Below are 20,535 nucleotides of genomic sequence, written 5' to 3'. Positions count from 1 at the left end.
AACTCACAATGGAGGAAGAAGACTAGTAGTACGAGGTAAATACAACCAACAGGGTCTGAAAGATGGAGGGAAACAGTGGTTTTCAGCACTGAATTGAGATGGCACCTTGAACTCATCCAAACCCATTTAGCCTGATAGTAGTGCATACTTTGGAATGAAAAGGGCTGTGTAGTGAAAAGTGTCATTCAATGTGGCCAAGCACTGTGTGTGTCCTGAAATTCCCCGACACAGAAGAGAATCTCACATCTCAAGTTTCCATTGAGTTGTAACCATTTGAAGATGGGTGTAAATTTACACTGAAGAACAAATCACATAAAGATATTTGCAGTATGATTCTATTTTATAAATATCAGAAAAATATTAGCTAAACAATATATTGTTATGGGCTGTACTCATAGCTAGTAAATATTTTAAAGCAAACAAATGATAAATGAAAAACTCAATTAGTGGTTGCCCCGGGGGGAGGGAGGAGATGGTGAAATAGAAAAAGGATGTAGTCAAGGACAAGTATTAAGGGGGCTTCTAAAATATGAAGAAAGTTCTATTTCTTAATCTGAGCTATAGGTAAATGGTATTTATTTTATTATCATTTTATAATCTTTTTATGTATCTTATATTTCATCATAAATAAATATTAATTTAAAAAGTAGCCAGTTGCAGCCTTAAAAATTACTGTACACGCTCCTCTATTTTTGTATCCTGCTTTATGTCCCTCAATAATGTACTCTGAAGATTTCCTAATATCATTAAAGATTCCTCAAAAGAAGTATTTTAATGGTTGGAAAAAATTCTGTTTTAAAGCTTATGATATATATTGTTTGGCGCTTTCCTAATTGTCATTGCTCTGGTGTCAGATTCATTTATATTGTAAAGCCAGCGACTGTCTCAAGGCTCACAAAAACGGGTGCAATTGCAAATTCAGAGGTTCAAATACATTTATTTTTAAGATATTATATTTGTAAGTCTTCCTTCGCCTGTTGGTTGCACAGCTCACTGGGTTGAAGCAGACATCTGTGGTTACGCACCAAAATAAAATATTGTTGTCTTGTTTTTGTCTTTTTCATACACTGAATCAAGTTGCAGCTTTTGCCTGAGGAAGAACTGGAGGGAAATGAACTAGTGTGACATGATTTTCTGTCAAGTGGGGGGGGGGGGAAACGGTGGAAGTAAAGTTATCCACATAAATTAGGAAAGACGTCCGGTGAGTCTTCCCACTTCCCACTTCCCTGCTAGGGAAGCAACCAAGCAAAAGAAAGATAACCTGTTTGTTTCACTTTGTTTCCTTCTGGATTTTAGGGGTTAGTGAAGAAAAAAAGGAGTCGGGGAGAAGGAACTGGCGATGAGTCAACCCAGAGATAGTGTCTGTAACAGGAAAAGGATCACTGAGTGATCTCAGGAGATGAAAATTTGTTTTATAGGAATATTTCAGGAAGCTTTTTCTTTTGTTGTACTATTCAATTGAGAAAAGAGGAATAAAGTGATAAATATAAAAATAAAAGTCCTAAAAATGTGAATAATGAGGGAAAATAATCATCTAGTCATCCATACGAGGGTGTCTGTGATATTAGTAAAAATGCTGTGAACATTGAAAAGGAATTCCCTTGGCAGTCAATATCCAAAAAGAAACTGTGGCCCTGGCTTTTGAAATAACACTAAAAAGATAACAAGCACTGCTTGCTTCTGTGTCATAAAACACTATTCTAAACTACTTTAACATATGAAAAATATGTCCAAAGGTGTGTGAAAATCTGAAGTACAGTAATTCTTTGAGCTTGAGTTTGAGGCTAGGTCATCTGAATTTTCAGTGTTTGCAACGATATATTTAAAAGTAATTGAGTCAAGAGTTTGTATTTCAGAGTAAGTGGATCATTGCAAATTCCCTCCTCTGTTCCATCCTCTTCATTTGGGAAAGTCTTTCTGACTCTTTGGATTTAACTCTCTGCTTCATGTGCTCTGGGAAACCATTCTGGATCTTATTCCATTAAGACTGAGATACCCATCAGTCTGTAACATTGCAAGTGGATTATCTCTCCTCTTTAAATTGACAGTGATATCTTTTAAGGACATGTACTTTGTTCCAAATGGCATCTCAGCACCCAGCACAGTGCTAGACACATAGTAGGTGCTCAGTAAATATTTGTTGAATGAAAAATCTTCACTAAAACAGAAAACATGTCCCCAGCATTGTTATTCCTAGCATGGTGTCATTCAAAGGATCAGCATAATCTCTAGTAATCATTTCCAACATGGAATTACCAGAAAGCAAGCCTCAGACATTTCCAGCTAATATTCTTTTAACGAATAATCAAATAGTCAGCCATGCCAGGCATGAGTACTGCTGCACAGGTGTAATTCTGATGTGCAGTTTATCATCAAACAGACCAGAAAGCCAAGCAACGTAAAACAAATTCAGTTAAGTAGCATAAAATTAACAGATAAAATGTAACGACTAATTTTGAGTCCATTATTGAGGACATAGTATGTAAGGAACTTATTTGAGGATACCCTTTGAACACTGTTTTTTTGTGAATTTTGGTAGCCTGCTCCTTTTATGGCAGGAAGCCACTATTTCATGGATCCACCGTTTTACAGAGTCACACTGGGAAATTTATCAAAGCCAAGTCTTAGATTTTGTGATCTTTAAAATGAAAAAACAACAACAACAACAACAATACTCACGGGGCTGTTGCCAGGTTAAATATGATGGTGAATATAAATCATACAGAACTACCTTTGATACACTGTAATCCCTTCCTAAATGCTATTTCCGTCTAGCCCTGCAGGATAAAACGCAAGCAGTGCATGTGCATGGGCACATGAACGCGCACGTGCACGCTCACACAAAAATACACATACCGAATAGAATGGAGTATCTTTTCCTATTTTTGAGTTCTGAGACTTTACATATTCTAGATTTCTTTATATATTCTTTTTTGCAGATTACATGATATGCAAAAATTCTTCCCCAGTTAGTAGTTTGCAATTTTATTTATTTTCTTAAGAGTGTCTTTCACATTTTGTTTTGTTTTGTTTGCTTTTTTACTTCTGATGAAATCCAAATTAACTTTGTTTTTTTTTCCTAAGTCATGTTTTGGTGCTGTATGTAAGGACCCATTGCCTAACCAAAGTGACAAACATTTTCTCCTATATTTCTTTTAAGAATTTTATAGTTTTATGTTTTTTATATTTTACTTTAAGTTTATCATCCAGTTTAAGCTAATTTTTGTAAATAATGTAAGGCATAAGTTAGAGGTTCCTTTTGGTTTTTTTTCTTTCATTTTTGGGGCATATGGATATCTTATTGTTCCAGCACCATTTCTTGAAAAGGCAAGATCCTTTCTTCATTAAATTTTTTTTTGTACCTCTGTCAAGAACTGCTTGATTTGTGAACTCTCCACTCTGTTCCATTGACTTACGCATTAGTTCTTTGCAGATGCCTCACTTAGTTACTGCAGTTTTGTAGTAAGTCTCCAAATCGGGTATGGTGGATCCTCCAACTTTACTTTTTTTCAAGTAATTTTGGCTAACCTGGTTTCTTTGTTTTCCAATATACATTTTATAAGCAGCTTGTCTATACCTAGAAAAAATTCTGCTGGTTTTTGGCTGGCATTATAATAAATTTATAGATCATTATTTCTGCTTTATTTATTTATGTGCTCTTTGATTTCTTTGATCAATCAGCATTTCATTGTTTGTCACATACAGATGCAGAACATTTTTATTAGTTTTATACCTAAGTATTTCATTTTTTGGAGCTATAGCAATTGGTATTCTTTTACAATTTTTGTTTCCAATCATTCTTTGCTAGTACATAAAAATACAATTGATCTTTGTAGATTTACCTTATTTCTCTGACCTTGTCAAATTCACTTATCATTATTAGCAAGCTTTAGTTCTATGACCTTTTTGTGTGTGTTTACATTTCTTAGAATTCAAAATCATGCCACCTGCAAATAGCAAGTTTTACTTTTTTTCCCTCTTCCAACTTATATGCCTTAGATTTCTTTCTCTTGCCATTTTCCACTAAGACTTTTTCATACATGTTGAAAAGAGATTGTAAAGCAACTGTCCCTGTCTTGTTCCTGCTGTTAGGAAGAAACCGTTCATTCTTTTACTGTTAAGTATGATATTCACTGCAGGGTTTTTGCAGAATATTGTGCCTTTAGGGAATAGTGGGTAGAACTCACTTTTATCAAATTAGGGGAGTTCTCTTCTATTTCTAGTTCTTAGAAAATTTATATCATGACTGACATTTGAACTTTGTTGAACACCTTTTCTGCATCTTTGATATGACCATATGATTTTTCTTTTTCAGTCTACAAATATGGTAGATTACAATGTTTGATTTTCAAATGCTGAACTAGCCTTGCATCCCTGCAATAAACTGAACGTGGTCATGCAGTTATTATTTTGTTTAATATGTTGCTGTATTAGATTTCATAATATCCTGCTCTGGATGTTTACATCTATATTTATGAGAGATACTGTTTTCTTCTGATTTCTTTATTTAATTTCACCACTTGGGTGTTGCTGGCCTAATAAAATGAGTTGAGAAATGTTCTATCTATTTTGTATTTTCTAGAAATATAATTAATGTTATTTCTTAATTAAATGTTTGGTAGACTTCGCCAGGTAAACCATTCAGGAGATTTATTTGTTGGACATTTTAAACTATAAATTCAATTTCTGTAATGATACAGAATATTCAGAACATCTCTTTCTTCTTCAACAACTCGTTTTCAAAAGCTTTATTAAGGTTGAATCCACAAACTATAAAATTTACCTGTTTAAAGTGTACAATTCAGTGGGTTTTGTTATATTCACAGAGTTGTGAATCCATCACCAAAATCAATTTTAAAACATTTTATTACCCCCTAAAGAAATCCTGCATTTCTTATTAATTACCCCCAAATCCCCCATTCTCCCTAGGCAACCACTAATTTACTTTGTATTTATGTATTTGCCCATTGTCTAATATGAAATAACATTTAACACTAATAGAACTATGCAATTTGTAGCATTTGACTGATTCCTTTCACTTAGCATGTTTTCAAAATTCATCCATGTTGTAGCATGTGACAGTATCTCATTTTCTTTACTGATGTATTATATTCTATTGCAGCAATGTTTTCCTTATCCATTCATCAACTGATGAACATTCGATATTACGATTATGCTGCTATGAGCATTCATGTCCAAGTTTTTGTGTGGACATATGTTTTCATTTCCCTTGGGTATACACTTAGGAATGGAATTGCTAGATAATAAAGTAAATAATATGTTTAATGGTTTTAAAACTGTCAGACTATTTTCCAAAGGAGCTTCACCATTTTACATTCCCACCAGTAATTTATGAGGATTCCATTTTCTTCACATTCTTTCCAACACTTGTTATTATCTGTTCAGTGACATATAAATGTTTGCGTCTTTCAAGGAATTGGTCCATTTCATCTAGTCCATCAAATTTAAGTGCAGAGTTGTTTGTAGTATTTTATTATTAGCCTTTTAATGCCATTGTACCGTAGTTGTATCCCTTTCATTCCAGATATTAGTAATTTGTGTTTTCTCTTTATTCTTGTTCAATGTTCAGGGCACCGCTGCCATCACCTCAGGAGTGAACTCGCCTAACACAGCATTAACAGGGTTATACCCAATAGCCTCCCCCCACACACACCTATCTGTCCTCTGGCCTGTGAAAAGGGATTTTCCTGAAACTTTTCTGTATGTGTCTGGTGCAAACTTCCCAGGTTCAGATTGTCCAAGAGTCTAAGTCAGGAAATAAGGAAGAAAAGGGGGAATACAGGCAGATAACTATTGTATGAGGTCATTCTTCAAGCTCTTATTGCTTCTTCAGTCAGCTATTATTTACTTTTCAGAGTCCTCCCAAGATCTGCTTTATGTATTATGTCCAAAGTTGTAGTTGTCACCAGTAGGAGAGACAGTAGGAGAGACATACCTGTCCCTCATTTTAACTGGGACTTATGCCATCATCTATGCAGTATTACCTGTAACCAACTGGCAGCATAAATGCCCTGCCTTATGAAAATCTACTTTTTCCCTAAGGGCACAGTACTCGAAGGATGATCTTGAAATATTATAAGAACCTAAAGCATGTTCTCAATCAAAAATGATTACATTATGTTCAGTATAATTTTAATTGTCTCTAATTACATTGAAATGTAATACAATTATTCTGACACTTTTTTCCCCAGCAAGAATGTACTTATCTCTTTAATTTAAATAATGTTCATGCTCATATTTTTGTCCCAAACCTCCTCTCTGTGGTCTTCTCTAACATAGAAAACTTATACTGCTTCCATTATCCTCTAACCTACTCCTTTTCTGTATTATTCATTTTGCCCCTTAATGTGTTCTTGATTTGTATCACAAAATAATCCTGCTGTTTAATATTTCTTCAACCATAATTAAGCACCTGGAAGATCTGAATCACGCTCTACTTTTCAGCACTTAGCTCAATGCTATACTCTTAGTAAGTAAATATCACATTAGTTCTGACTGAAAAAAATAAGTAAAAGAAGCATAATCCATTATATTCTGGTCCTAAAAGAGGAGAGGATGCAACAGTATCTCCAGGCACATATGTGCTGAAAAAACTGGAGACAGTTTTACAGGCTTTTTATAAATAAATATTGATTAAATAGGAGGTAGTAAAAAAGGAACAGGAAAGGAAGATTACACTTATTTTTAGGGATTGAAATCTATTTTATTTATTTATTTAATTTTAAATGGATAGAGATGGGATGAATGGAAGGGGATTGGTTAAGGATAGAAATTATGAATTGGTTAACCTATCGTTCCATAATGATGCATGAGAAAAAGCTGGCGATATCCAAATTAGGCCTCATAGCTATCTGTGAATATCAGGGATTAATGCTCTCCTGTAATGATGTGATAGAACTGATAAATAAGTTGGTTGCCTAAATGTTTATGTAGCTCCAAGGTAGTTTTACCAACTTGCTATAATTTGAGTATCTTGATTACAGGATCTAATCATCCACAGACAACAGAATCAAGAACAAGATATTGTATACAGTTCTGTTGCATTTTGCATTATAATTTCCCATCCACTATCCCCTAAGACATTTATGCTTCTAGAGATGAGGAATTTTGTCTTATTATTTTTTTTCTTCATTCAATACTTGGTGGGTATAGAGCTTGTGCATCATTGAGGCTCAATACAGGTTTGTTGAAGTAATTTCCTAGTTGTAATCGAAGGCAGGCCATTGTACTATCATTTTACAGTGTGTTTGCATTACTACCTTATAGTAGGTTCTGCACTTTTGAAGATTTTTAAGACCCTATACCTACATGTAAAAACACTTTTTTCGTTTTTTCAAAAACTCTTGGTGAATTTCTTATCCCTTTTATCACCCAGTGTTACATTCTTCAATATCTCTACATTGAAAACAGAGGTTTCCTATGCCTGCCTGTGTAAAGAGAAAACTATGAGTGAAGGTTCTTTCCTATCTTATCACTGATGTCTTTGTTACAGGAGGAAAGCAGTTTGAAATTCAGTCTTCCCCATTTTTCTGTGGGAAATGGATGCAGCCCACAAATGAACAATATCTAAATGACTTGAATATGACATCCAAGTAACCAAACTATCATAAAGTTTGATTTAAAAACGTAGACTTAGTCCAACATCAGACTGGATTGAATTTTTTGGACTGTTATGTACTTTCCAAGAAGAACAGAGAAAAGCCTCTGAGGCTTGTTTCTGAAGTACATTTTAAACTAACGATTCCTGAGATTAGGGTCCTCTTTTCTGTCATTTATCTGTATATGCTTCTACTCTTCAGTTTCTTTCTTTAATAAAGTCTTCAATGGCACCCTATCATTGCATCAGGTGTACGCTTTAGAGTGAGAGTTTATAGCCGGGGATAGATCAGAAGAAATTTGTGTGATAACATGCAGCTTTCACACAAAGTTAGAAATCACTGGTTTGCTCAAATCAGCATTTGCTATGAAGAATCACAGAGATACACAAAGTTATTGAAAGCTAGTTTGTAAGCTTTAGAGTTCTTCCAAATATTTTTGCACTGAGAGCTCTGTGAAATATTTACTTAAAAAAATGAATATGTTTTATACACAGAGATGCTCTCAATTTGCTTTTCACATTTAAAAATATGAAACTATCATTAAAATGACTCTGCATATTAATTAGACATTCTTGATCCCTTTTTAATTTTCTAAAAGAACTACTATTCCTGAAAAGAAGAAAACATTTATTTAAATAAATTCCTTCACTGCCCTGGATCAGATGACTTAGATTTTCACTGTTATTCTTTTGTTATAAAATGCATTGTTTATCTTGTACCGCTGTATTCCTTAAAATATAATTAAGCTGAGCTGCTAACGATCAAGCAAAATAAGTTTTTGCTATATCTTGCGCTACTTATAATTTGAATTTTTAAAATATTTTTCTCTTCAAAATACATTTAAATTGAATAAAAGATGCAAACTGATGATACTATTATAAAAAATTAAAAAGAAACATTTCTGGAAATGCAAGCAATTTTGGAGCAAGGTTAGTATTTATGTGAGATTTTGAGAATTTGAAATCAGCTAGATAGTAAATCTATTAGTGCATATTAAGTCTAGAATGTAGACAAATGACTCAGATTTTTAAAAAAATGGGTCAATTGACATGCCTAGCAACACTGGAGGTCTTCTAGTTCACCCCTCTTTTAGCATTTGAGAAGATGGGATCCCTATAGTTTAAGGGACTTTCACAACCGTATTGTGGCAAACTTCAGTCAAGAACTTCAGATTTCCATATTCTCTAATACTTTTCCACCTGACCATGGCACAGAAAGTGATATATAGAGTAACGTCTGTGAATGTGTCCCCAATATCGCTAAGGCTCTAAAACCATCTAGCATGAATGAGTCATGAAGAGGATTTCTTTTTCCCTACTGTTCTGCTCTGTCAATCAATTGTATTTATTAAGTGTCCCCCCTGAGCTGTGCATTGTCTGATTTATTCATCCATTTATCATATATTTACTGTCTACCATATGCTAGATCTTTTTCTGTTTCCAAAAGTAGATGTTAGATTGGAAAGCAGGGAGGAATAGAGAGATACAAGCACTCAAAAATATATAGTTTATTTAGGGACATGGAAACAGATTGAGCATATCCAGAACATAAAACGTTTAGAAGTTGTGGTATGCAGTCTATAAAATGGTCCAATGACCTTGCCTCCTGATAGCCACATCCTGTTTTTAAGTAACTTCGTGACCTGTTGAAATTAGTAACGCCCTTCTAACAAATTGAATATAGCAAAAATGATGGTGTACCACTTCAGAAATTAGGTTATACAAAAATGTTGTCTTCCATATGAGGCTCTCTCTTTCTCACTCTCTTTTGTTTGGATTGCTTGCTCTGAGGGAAGCCAGGTGCCGTGTTTTGAGAATACCCAAGCAGCATATGGAGAGGCAAGAAACTGGAGCCTCCTGCCAACATCCAGGTGAATGAGCTTGGAAGCAGGTCCTTCAGCCCTGCTTGGGACTTGGATGAGGGCATCCCTGGCCACAGGGACCTGTAACCTCAAGAGAGACCCTGAGCCAGAGCCACCCAGCTAAGCTGCTCCCAGATTCCTGACTCAGAAACTGTGAGACAACACAGTTGTTGTCATAATTTGCTAAATTTGAGGGTAATTTTTTAGGCAGCAGTAGATAACTAACATAGAGAAGATAAGCTTTGTTACAGCTCTGAGTTTTTAGGGAGGCAGGGTAATGAAATGATAATTTGGTAAACAGATCACACTAGTGAGGAAACAGGTCAAAAAAGGCTGAGCCAGTACTGATGAGAAAGGTTTGCTCACTTATGATTGAAATGTATTGTGTAAGTTATTCTAAATAAAGTGAGTTTAGCTACTAAAGCTTGTAAAGACCTCCGGGGGCGGGGGGGAGAAAGATCCAGCAATTTAAGGTGCATAATGTCTATTATGAGAGCTTACTGAAGACCTTCAAAAAAGAAAAAGAAAAAAAAAGCAGTTAACAAAACCTAATGTAACCACTTGCTATATTCTGCATGATTAATGTAGATGCGTTGGGTGTGTGTGTGTGTGTGTGTGTGTGTGTGTGTGTGTGTGTGTGTGCGTGTGTGTCTTGTTCTTGGTATCTGAAGATACAATTTTTGGATTTTGGTAAATAAATGAGTTATGGCTGCAACAATCATACAGGTTGGATAATTGAAAGGATTTACAAAATTCTAAATAACCTACTTACATAAAACTTACTCAAGATTAAGAATATGGCGAAGCAGGAGAAAGAATGTGCTAGCTAGCATCAGAGCCTCAGAGATTTGCAGGAACACCTACCCAGGCATTCCTCACTCATACAGGGTGCATGTCATCTCTGGGTCATGAACCTTCAAAACATATACAAGAAGTGGTTTAGGAGAGTTCAGGCAAAAGATTTTGACGGAGTCTTTTATAGCCCACAGGTCAAAGCCACGCTATGGTAACTAGGTAAACAGGTATAAGACATCAACTGCATACTCTTAAACAATGTAAACAAGCTGGCTTTGGGTGCCACCAGGGGATTTCAAACTTTAGACAACACGTAAATTACTAGCTAGCCCATCTTCTTTTTCACAGACAAAAGTCAAACCAGGCTTCCAGACACCCATAGAGATAAGCACAGAGATGCCCCGTCATGCTGTAAGATGATCCTATTTTATGCAATGGCCATTAAACACACACACACACACACACACACACACACACACACACACACACACCGATCATCTTACATACATAACATAGCCTATGTACTATACATACATAGCTAATATTAAATATAATAAATGATATGATAAAATAATACACCATTATCAATTAATACAAACGTGCATACAAATATGTGTGTCTATGTCATTTATACATACATAAATATGTACAGCTATGTATTCGTAATAGGCATAGTAGGTAAGGCTTACCATGTGACATGTAATCCGCTTTCTTAACAACGACAAAGAAAAGGACAACTATAGACAATAAACAAATATAAATAATTATGCATAAGCCAATAAGAATACAATCAGACAGAGCTTTAAAATATTAGGTTTATGTAGTTAGGTTCATGATAGTCTAAGCCTGCTAGGTGGGATGTGTATATTAATATCTTTTAGAAAGAATAGTGAATTGCTTTCTTTATCATGTGAATAATTTAATGATTGTCTGAATGTAGCCAGACTCTTTTTAGAATATTTTTTCCTTGCAGCCCATTGACTTTCTGTTCTATTTTGGATCAATAATTTTCTAGGCCTGCTAGAGCTATGTCACCTTGTCATTTTCCTCATTACATTCTTGAGTTAGATTTACTATTTCAGTTTTCCATGGCTTATTATTTCTGTTTTTCCCTCTCTTGTTTTGAGTACATTTTCAAGTAATTTTTCAAAAAGAGATTGTGCAGCTAAAATATCCTGACTTTTTATGCATATACAAAGGTAGTTATTTTGCCACACATTTTAAATAAATATAATAAAGTTCAAATTATTTTCACTGAATGTGGAGTCATTGCTTCATTGTTTTCCAGAATATTCAGTGTTGCTGAGAAGTCAACATCAGGCAGAGTGATGCCTTCCCCTCCTTGATGGTTTCTGCTTGTGTATATCTTAGATTGAGGTATTTGTTGCTCTCCTTTACCTAGCTTCCTTTCTGGTAGTTTTCTGTTTCTGTATCTTATTTCTTTTTTTTTTTGGGATGAGCTTACACCTATGCATTTGTCATGATGGGCTTATTACTCCCTTTTGTGCCCCTTTGTTGTTATTTTTAAAGGATGTCAAACTAGAATGAGGTAGATATAGCTGTCTTCTTCTTAACATTATAAATAGATTTTAAAAAGAAAAACAAACAAACAAAAAAAGCACCAAAAAAATCATCATTAGTTTCTGGACTCAAAATTATTTGATTGTAATCGTGAAGATAGAATGATTACATTAATAAACATAATTAAGAAATAACAACTATTTGAATACACAAATAATTGATACACAGATGAATAAATAAACAGGATAGGGGATAAGAGAAGTATTGATACAATATTTTAGCTTACTGCTTATTCCCTTGAAAATAATTTTGGTTTTGTACCAAATCAATACTCTAATTCCTCTTTCTAGCTACAATACATGAGACTTTAAGGCAAGTGCTAAAGGAATGTGCCTAACCTATCTTACTATAACCTACAATCAACATAAACTTTAGAATACCTGGAATCTTAAAGAAATACTGCCAGCAGTATTTATAATAAATGATACCTTTGAAAACCCCTATATCAGAAGAGAAATTTTATAATATAAATTGTTCACTTAACTTTAACTGCTACAGATTTCGGCAGACAGTAAAATTAAATGGTGGATGATCACCAGAATATAACACATTTTCTAAGATACTACTGGGTTGCTAATACATTTCAGAAGAAGAAAATTATTCCCAGGTTCTTAGCCTGCTGTGTGGGTTGTTAAACAGCAATATTTCCTTTTGTAATTGATGAAAGAGAAAGTTGTAAATTACCATAAGCTAGAAAATGTAATATGTTAAGTGAAAATATATGTCAGCAGTAATCAGCCTGGATGCAGGGTGGGAAAGACTTTCCAATTGCCTAAATCTCTTTGGTTTTTCTTGAATTCCCTCTGTTCTCACTGAGCTGGTCAAACTGGCAACCAGATCAATGCTTAAGGACACTTTTTTATTCCACTTGTTCTGCCCCCAGCACTGCTCTTCCAACTATAGCTATTATTTAAAATGTCCTTCCCTCCCTCAGTTAAACAATTTTCCTTTCCTTCAGTAAAGATCTTGAGATATCTGCTAGTTGTATAAATCCCCCAAGTTTATAGTTTTCACCAAGAGGTGAAATAATCTTTAACACACCCAATCATGATTAAAGACATTGACTTCATTAAACAAAATATTCACATCTATTAATAAAGCTTGTAGATAACACTTTCATTTGAAAATGTTGGCCAGCAAATTTGTTTTTCTCTTTAAGATGATATGCTCTTTCAGCATTCATTGCTTTCATATCTACAAAGTCTGACAGTGTAAATTGCATTATTTTGGCAACAGCTATTGGTACTGGTCACTTCAGAAATGCTTACTTCTTTACTTACTACACTTACTCTTATCTTGGAAACTTGACAAGATCATCGTGCCCATTGTGGCCACCCCCAGCCAACCAGGACTACATTTGAGGAATCCCATAAAAAATGGTGTGACAGACAGTTGGGAAGGAAAGGCTGGAAATGAAATCACTAAAACTACTGTCAATTCAGCTCTGCTTCTGTACCAATTACTTAACACTGAAGGAAATGGAATCTGATTTATATATTCAGCTTCACATGGTTTTTGCTCTCTCCAAAGCCAAAAGAAAGAAAAGCTAGATTCAGTGACGCTGAACCTCAAATTTAGCTTTACGGATGAGTATATAAATTTTTACCAGCTCACGTCAATAAATATGTAACCAGACTTTCTGGCCATATATAAAGACCTCTAAAAAAGTAAAGTTAACTGTCTTTACAACTGCAATAGATACTTGTAATACTGAAGGGAGTTAGTTCATTAGTTACATAATTCTGGCTTTCAAGATGGAGTAGAAGGAAAAAGCTTCCTGCCAAATATTGTCTACATTTCTAAAAACACACACTATATCCGTTTATAAAACATTTTACAGTAATTCTACTCCAAAAAGACTTAATTGTTGAATTACCTAGTTGATAACAGCCTAGCCCAGAGATCCTAACAACTGTGCTGTGGAACACGGGTGTATGTTAGAGGGTTATTGGGGTGTTGAGATGTGGATGCCCAGCGCATTTGCGATGGCTGCCTGGGGAAGGCCTAATGCTGCGTAAGACCCTAGAACCTCTGATCCCCTCTGGGTTTGAGTAGCCATTTCTTGTTTCCCAGTGACCACGCAAACACTATGATTTTAGAAGGTAGTAGTCTGTGCTATTGCACAGAATGTCTAGTAGTTAGTAAATATTAAAATAAATGAAGTCAAAGTCCCTATTCCTTTGGATTTAACACAAAATAATACAGATTGATGGAGTATCACCATATATTTAAACAATAATAGGATTACAGTCCTGTTAAATTTTGTTGTTGTTGAAGAAAGAAAAAGAAGAAGAAACCACTGAATGATACATTTGTTCACCTTTTTACAAGGTCTTATAGACTCTTACATGTCTATCTCATCACTATCATGGCAGTAGAATAACATTCACATAAAAAGTCTGTTAAAGCACATCTTCCCTAAAACATACTTAGATTTGGAGGGCTATCATAATACCTTGTTAAATAAATCTACCAGGAATAAAACATGATTTTCTGTTTGCTTATAGAATCTCATGAACCACCAGAAAGAATTGGATTTGGCAACGAGTTGATGAAAGACAGTATTGGTGATCAGGTTATACAGGTGGAAGTGTTTCCATTGTCCTAACACAGATGATGACCAAACAAATTGGTGATGTCAATCTTCAACTCCCCTTCTCTTTTTACTCTCTGTTGATGGCGTCCTACCCTGCTCTTCACCACACCCACCTCCCTCTGCTCAAAACCTCCAAAGGCCCTTTCTGTGGTGGGGCTAGGAGTCCTACTGTGAGGCAGAGCACTGTCTCCATCGATGCTCAAAGACCCCCGGAGTGGCCGTCATCTCCCATCCTCCACCCCCTGCCATGCTGACAGTCAAGGTGTGGGTAGGTGTGTATTTCAAACTTTGCTAATATGATGTTTCTCACAGGAAATTGAATTCAGAGCCAATAAGGCAAAAGCAGGAATGAGTTTAGAATGTATTCCAGTGGTGAAAGTTATCTGGAATGTGGCGGCAAATGAACATGCCATCTGTGGGGTCCAGTGTCATAATGTTATGATGCCAATGGCAGCATTAAATGTTCAGAGAGGGCTGGAATAGCAGCTCAAACAGCTGTTCTTTGGGGTAACTAACTGGGTTGCTCCATGGAGCATCCTTGCAGTCTGTTTATTTTCTCTTCTTGTTCTCCAGCCTTCCTGTGTTTGTTTATTTGTTCATTTTTCTGCCTAATTTAGCCATAGTTAGATTCTGTTGTCTGCAATCCAGAGCTGAAACTTGGGCTTTATGCCTAATCCTTTTACATATAAGTGCTTTTCCTTCCTATTATCCCTACCACATAAAGGCCCATGAAATAAATCTGAATTAGGCTTATTAATAGACACTATGTAAAAGTAGAATCAGGAAGAAAGGTATGATGTAGTTCTCTTTCCAGATAACATCTTCTACAGTAAAGAAGGTACAAGACCTTGAGAACATCTTTGCACAGGTGAATATGCGCACAGTAGGTGCACATACTCCACTTCCTCCTACAATCACCCTTTCCTTTTGGCCCTTGTCAAAGCCTCTCCCTGTCCTCAATCCATCCTTCATTTCGCATGAACTGCACAGTTACAAAGTTTACATTTTCCAGATATGGGAATGTTTCAGCCCTTTTATATGATTTTCAGAAATCCACTCTCAAGTCCTCCATGTTACTTCTTCTTTTGACAATAATATTTTTACCAATGTGTCAGAATGTATTCTTTTTATTAATAAGGGTTAATATCAATAGTGGATTTTAGATTATTTCAAGTACCTCTCTTAGGATCTGACCATATCAGAAAGGTGGAAAAAGACTTTTTATAACAGTGCATATAAGAGAGTTCCATTCTTACGGTACTTTTTTTTTTTCTGACTATTTTATATTTCCAATTACTTAAAATGGTAACATAAGGAAGTCCCCTCAGCCTCCTAACTAGATCTAAGTCTTATGCATACCCAGTTCTCTTTGGACAGGAACTGGGTTGCCATTTAACTTTTGTTTTCTGCATCACTAATATGAAGACACTTGGTTATCTGGGTTAGCCGAGTGATTTGCTGACAGAAGTGTCTCAATAATGCTCTCTGTGTTAAAGGGTGTGAGATCAGGCTCAATGCCAAAGTAAGAAAGTATGCAATTTGGAGGCCCGTCTTCGGCTACCAGAGGAGGGAAGCTTGCCAGTGACGTTCCCAGATTTGAAGGCGTGGCTGCTCCCTTTATAGGGATTTGCTGGGAGCATTAGTGAAATTAGGGTCAGTGGGATCTTTCATCAGATGCAGCTCAAGAATGATTCTTGTAAGTAACTGAACACACAAAAGCCACGATCTTTTGTACAGAAGTATTCAAAAGAACCTTTTAAGAATCTGAAACCAAGTGACCTGGGAGTGGCTAATATCTAACTCTGGGCAGTAATGAATCGCTTCCTTTATCTGTTCTCTGCCCCTTGTTTGGACATAGCCCCCTGCTTTTGAGTTTCGTTCTTTTTTGTTTTTTTGTTTTTTTTTCCCCGAACTGGGATGATAACTTGTTCTCTTCCTTATCTGTATTAGAATGTGTCACAGTATAACCTTGCAGTGAATTTTAAATTAAAAGTTGGAAGAAGGACTGGAACACTTCTACCATGTGTAAAATGTTCCTGGTAAGTATAAAAATAAATAAAGTGTGGTGTCTGCCTTTAAGGATGATACAATCTGCTGGGAGACACTTGTATGTAAATGGCTGATTATGATACCAGGAAAAGTGAAATAGGCATTAACTATGGGAGAAGCTCATCCATGGTGACACAGATAATGGAGCAATTCATTCTAACTGCAAGGGAATCAGAAGCTCCTTTACAAACGTGGTGGCGTTTGAGAAAGTGCTGAAGAACCAGTGCAATTTCAGTGGGGCAGTAGAGGAGAAAAGGCATTTTACTACTGGAATAAAATTAACAAAGCCATACAGGCTCGATTCAAGAACTGTTTTTGTTTTAATCTAGCACATGCAAGACACTATTGCCTTCACTTTGCAATCCTGAAGGCTTGTTGTTTAACAAAAAGCCAATATATTTTCTACCAGGAATTCCTGAGTGGTGGAGGAGCTTTGTAACAGCGAAGAATTGGGCAGAATAAAGAAATTTACATAGAGATTCAATATTCTGCCTCTGTCTGAATGAAAGGCAGCATTCCGGATATTGCCTACATTCACCTAAAACCAACTGCTAGGGTTTATGAACAATGCAAATACCTCAACTCTGACAGGGCAACTGTTTCCTAATGTGGAGAAGACACTTAGAAGATCATCAAATCTTGAAAATGTGCTAATGAGCCACAAAGTCTAATTAAAATCAAAGATTCAAAGCTCCAAAAATATTCTTTGGGGTTTAGAGAAGTATGACTTAGGTTTCAACATCGATGACAGCACTTTAAGACAAATTTTGCAAAGATAAGGAGGTATCAGGAATAAAAACAATTCAAAAGAGATCCTTATTAACTTATTTTCAGAAAGCAGGGTTCAGACCTGAGAATTGGGTAAGAGAAAAAAAAAAGGAAAGTAAAACAGGACACATACATAGACCATTCACTTGCTAAAAATGTGAACTACTAAGGCTTCATAACACAAACATGACATTTCCAATTACTTAATTTGATGATTATTTGTAAATACTAAGTCCAAGTTATGAGCAGATGTGAACAAAAATAAACATCTTCTGTTACTTAATTGTGGAAAATAGAATAGTTGGAAGCATGTTTCATAGACAATTTCTCTATGGGAGAGAAAAATGCTCACATATTTCAGCTTTGGTTAAGATCAAACTGATCTAATTAGTGTTTTCATCTAATTTATTGCTCAGAATTCCCTTTAGCGAGGCATGCTTTTAATAAATTTCAAGGAAAGCTGTTTGGAGAAAAGTTGGAGTTAGACGCATAGAACAAAAAATGAGAAGCTTTGTCCAAAGGAAAGCCAAAAGTTATCTGAAATAAAATGATAAAATTGGAAAGTCATAAACTACATTTTTATATTACTAATAAAATGTGACATACACAATAACCCAGGACTAACCTACATTTATTATATTTTGGGCAGAGGACAAAATTTACATAGAAAATTATAATTAAAGTTATATACAACTAATTAGAGGAAAAAGAACTTCTCTCTCTTCTGATTGAATGATAATGTGGCCATATTGGTTAGTTATTTTGTAAGGTCACTGTAAATCATAGAAGTATCGACAAACTTGTAAAGAAATGTGTAAATAACTTTGTTTTATTTTGATTTTCTGATTTCAGATCATAAGAATTGATTTTAAACAAACTGTTCCAACAACAAACTTCATATTCTAGACACTTGAGAATTTCTCTTCCACTTCTCTGCATATGGCAAATATGGACTCTATCCTATGGAGAACAAAACTATAAACTTGGGACTTCATACAGACATTGTGACCAAAAGTATATATTCACAAGACATTACTAATATGGTTACAAAACTGAGACAGAGGCAAGACACAGGTAAAATCTTGTGAGACTTTACCTATTCAACTCCCTACAGGAAATTTCATTTGGCTAAAAATACAACCCCTGATGCATTCTTCTTTTACTTATAATTCCATTCTCAGAAGCTAGAAAAAAATAAGATAACTCTATATTTGATTTTTACCAGCAAGAAAGAACCAGTTAAATTTAGTTTAGGGAAGAGATGTTGAACTATCATAACACAATCATCTCCTTAAGCAAGTAAATACCTCATTGCTAAAGCAACTATCATGTGATCCTTTTGTGACAACAGTGGCCTTTGTGGAGTTGGTATAGATATATAATATCAACAGTTGCAGGTATGCCTCTTCCATATTACCTTAGCATACCTTTAGTGTTTTATTGTTTTAGAAATATTTTTAAAGAGGTAATGAGAAATTATGTGCCAAGATTCACCAATAATTTTCTGTATCAAAATACTAGGTAAAAAGCAATATTACTCATCAATTATCTACAAACCTTGCTAAGCTTGCTTTGTGTTAAACATCTTTAGAACTAGTCCCTAGTGAAAGTTATTCAACAGTTGATGTATTTCTTGGTTAATTAATTTTAAGGTGCTTTTCCTTCCCCTCTACCCCCAAAGTTACCACACCTTCATTCCTTCTACCCCTTTCACTATGCAATGCACATATGATCCAAATTTAATATGCCTTATGCGTATTATAAAGAACAACTAGAATAAATTATGTAAATATGGAATCTCAAATATTCTAGGAATAACGGGTATACCATCACCCTAACAATGAGGTAATCAATAAGAAAAATTCAATATGGGGATTTTAAAAATCACAAGGGGTTTTCACAGTAGAAAGTTCTTCCATGATGACTTATAAAAATAGTTGACTGCAACGCATGTTCATTGCAGCTTTATTTACGGCGGCCAAGACATGGAAGCAACCTAAATGTCCTTCAATAGATGATTGGCTAAAGAAGTTGTGGTATATATACACAATGGAATACTATTATGCCATAAGAAAAGATGAAATAATACCATTTACGACAACATGGATGGATCTTTAGATTATTAAGCTAAGCAAAATAAGTCAGACAGAAAAAGTTGAGAACCATATGATTTCACCGATATGTGGGATATAAAACTGAAAGCAACAAAGAAATAAGACAAACAAATAAGGAAACAAAAACTTATAGACACAGACAATAGTTCAGTAGTTACCAGAGAGTAAGGGGGGTTGGGGGTGGTAGAAGAGGGTAAAGGGGGTCAAATATATGGAGATGGAAGGAGAATTGATTCTGGGTGGTGAACACACAATATGATATATAGATGATGTATTATAGAACTATACACATGAAATCTATGTAACTTCGCTAAGAATTGTCACCCCAATAAACTTTAATCAAAAAAAAAAAAAAAGATAGTTGGGCCAGCCAGTGGTGTGTTGGTTAAGAGCTGGCTTGGGACGCCAGCTCTGAGCAGCAGGGCCCCTGTTTGGATCCCACATGAGGGCCAGTGATACTGCCCTCTACAGCTAAGATTGTGAACAACAGCTCGACCCGGAGCTGGGCTGCAGTGAAGCTGCAGTGGGCTGCCGTAAGCTACCGTGAGTGGCTGGCAGCCAGCGTGAGCGGCCAGCAGCCAGCATGAGCTGCCAAGAGCCTCTGTGAGTGGCCGTCCAGAGGCCGGAGACCAATCTGCCTCACCTGGGAAGAGCGCAATGATCACAATACCAACATGGTCCAGTGAAGTGATGTCCTCCACAACTAGACTGAAGAACAAAAGGACAGAAACCTGTCTGTTCCCCTTCCCAGATCCCCAATGCTGTTCCCTTCCCCCAATTCCCCAATAAAATCTTTAAAAAAAAAAAAGATAGTTGACTTCCCTCATTCAAATTATATCTGTTGTTTCTGAATCCATATGAATTCCAATGTTTCTGTAAGTTTCTTGGAGAAATGTTAATAATTAAAAGAATGCCATTTACTGAGTGATTTAAGAACAAAGCACTTACTAGCTGATTTTAGACACTCTTGAGTGGTAAAATGAAAACATAATCTTGATTCCATATTTCTTAAGTAATCAAAGAAGATTATGTGAAAGAACAAAATGTTGGTTTGCAAACAAACTGCAAGAGAAGGTAGAGAGCGTTTCTCTGGAAACATAGGAGGAGTTTGTCTTGTTTTAGTAATGCAAACAAAAACCTAGGGGTACAAAT

General features: G+C 35.4%; 1 protein-coding gene across 1 annotated transcript in view; it reads right to left on the bottom strand.

Annotated features, from left to right (window-relative positions):
* LOC109373414 (catenin alpha-3) overlaps positions 1-20,535 on the bottom strand; it is a 602,515-nt gene that overhangs the window by 406,648 nt on the left and 175,332 nt on the right. The gene's annotated exons all lie outside the window — the stretch shown is intronic.

Source organism: Hipposideros armiger, unplaced genomic scaffold (genome assembly GCF_001890085.2).
Source record: "Hipposideros armiger isolate ML-2016 unplaced genomic scaffold, ASM189008v1 scaffold_721, whole genome shotgun sequence".
Classification (NCBI taxonomy): domain Eukaryota; kingdom Metazoa; phylum Chordata; class Mammalia; order Chiroptera; family Hipposideridae; genus Hipposideros; species Hipposideros armiger.
Note: the sequence above shows the minus strand (reverse complement) of the source record. Positions and strands in the feature narration are given on the sequence as shown.